The sequence below is a fragment of the Triticum dicoccoides genome, chromosome 2B, assembly GCF_002162155.2.
Source record: "Triticum dicoccoides isolate Atlit2015 ecotype Zavitan chromosome 2B, WEW_v2.0, whole genome shotgun sequence".
In the NCBI taxonomy this organism is placed as follows: Eukaryota; Viridiplantae; Streptophyta; class Magnoliopsida; order Poales; family Poaceae; genus Triticum; species Triticum dicoccoides.
Window position 1 is genome coordinate 263527961 of NC_041383.1, and position 2266 is coordinate 263530226.

The window sequence follows — 2266 nt, forward strand, 5'->3', positions numbered from 1 at the left end:
GGGTGTACCTTTCAACTGATGTTTAATTGCGTATGTTTTTCTCGAGCATACATCATTATATCATTTGATCTGACGAGTGTTATCTCTTTGTTCACATGATTATGGAAACCCATCTTTTTGGAAATCTCGATGATATGTCGCTGAGTCCATCAGCTACCTCCTCATCCTCTCCTTGGTTTAATGCTGAACTCTGGTTTCAAAACTTGCTTCCATCGTTCATTTCCCGAGAACCTTAAAATGTCTTTGCATCAATTGTTGTTGCACCTTTTCTTCTCGGGCATTCTGAGTCTGAGGTATCCTAACACCGATCAGATCTGAATCTCGGTCATATATGATGGTGGGAACATATTTCTAAGAGTTTTAACATTTTTATTTTTTTATGTCTCAGTAAGGTGATGTCATGCCTAGCACATCTGGCCGCATGACCTATTGTTATAATTTCCTTTTTGGCAAGGTTAGTCATTCTTCCGTGAGGAAATTGTAAGACTTACTCTATAAGTTGTTCCTAATGGATCCATTGTGTTTCCAAAGTCTGATCTTCACCTGATGACCATGTCAATGCTATCTCGAAGCATGTCTATGGTACTCCGATTCTCAACAAGAACACTTATCCCAATGTTAATTGTTTCTTCCTCAATTATCCAAACACCGTTGTATGGGTAATGTCATGAAAATTTCTCTCCCCTACCTAAAGAGTTTTCTACATTATATCCTGACATGGATATCATGCTCAGCTTGTCCTTGGGAAGGATATACCCTTGAAATATGTGTTTAAACACATTTTCCTTTCCATTGATCTGTTTAATCTGATAATCATATTTTCCTTTCCATTGGTTGGTTTAACGTTTCTTGTGATCTATATAATCTAAGCAGTCATATTCTCCTGCTTATGTAAACACCTCGGTGTACAATTCTGTCAGCAAGACCCTATTACTATTATTGATGACATTCTGGTAGCCACCGATGGACGAGAACTTTGCCTAATGGTCCGCCTCGTTCAACAAGCAGGAAAATGGTTCTCTTCGTCCCTCGCCCTTGGTACCGACATTGTTGCCAACATAACTGATAGCCTACCCTCTGACATGTCTTGCTATCATGACCGTGCAAGATGTCAACGCCCTTCTTACTTTAACCCACATGGTGGGCCCATAACCCACAGTTCCACAGGATCAAAACCTGACTCTCCGGTAAACCCCCTATTGCCAAGGTTGTTCCTCGTGCATGGCCTCGTAAGTAATTTACGAGCCACCTTCTGAAAGATCATCAGTTCTGCTATCAGACGCAATACTTATTCCCATTGCTCTGAACCCCTTTCACTCTTTGTTACAGTCAACGAATGATTGCCTATGCGCTTGAAACTTCTATTTTGCACCTTCTTACTTTGCTCATGATATTTTCGTAAGTTTCAATTCGAGAGTTGCTATCCGCCACCCTCCCCGATGTTATCGACCAGATAGTTGACCTTGCAGAGGTCTGTTCTCCCGGAATGCCCACTCTTTATTCTTTCGTAAGTACGATGGAGTTCCTGAAGAAAGGACGCCGACTTCATCATGATGACCTAAAGCAGCGAAATGAAGACATCAATATATTGGACCGGCCTCTTCGAGAAGAGCAAGCCAGGATGAGAAGACCCGCTAGATTCGTTACCAAACCTTCCCCCTTTCACCACCTCTTAAATCTCAGGACGAGATTTCTTGTAGTGGAGGAGAATTGTGACGCCCGGATAATTAAGCTATAGTGATCCCCCGCTAATGATGCCCGTCACCTCGGTTACTGTTGATAAACTCTAGATAATTCAAAACTGAAACAAATTCAAAATTTAATTAAAGGAAAACAATAAAAGTTTTCAAACATTAAAATAAAAATGTTCGATTTGTACTAATATTACATAGATAATTATGGTGTAGAGGACACAGCTTTATAAAATGCATAAATATTTGAAATTGAATTAAAACAGAAGAGAAAATAAATAAAAGAAAGAAAATACAAAAGAGAAAAACAAACAAAAAAAGGAAAAGAAACCGCCCCGGGGCTCCGACCCAGTAGGCCACCGGCCCAACTGGGCCACGACCCACCAGGCCGGCCCACCCCCGCACCACCATAAACTTCCCCCACTCCCCACTCGTCCCACCGACACCCCCCACTCCTCTCCCCCAAAATATATCCTCCCTCTCTCCCGATTGGATCGGGATCGAGAGGAGGAGGCCGCCGACGCCGCCGTACGCTGCCGCCTCGTCATCGTTCGCCGCCGCCCGGAGCCCACGCC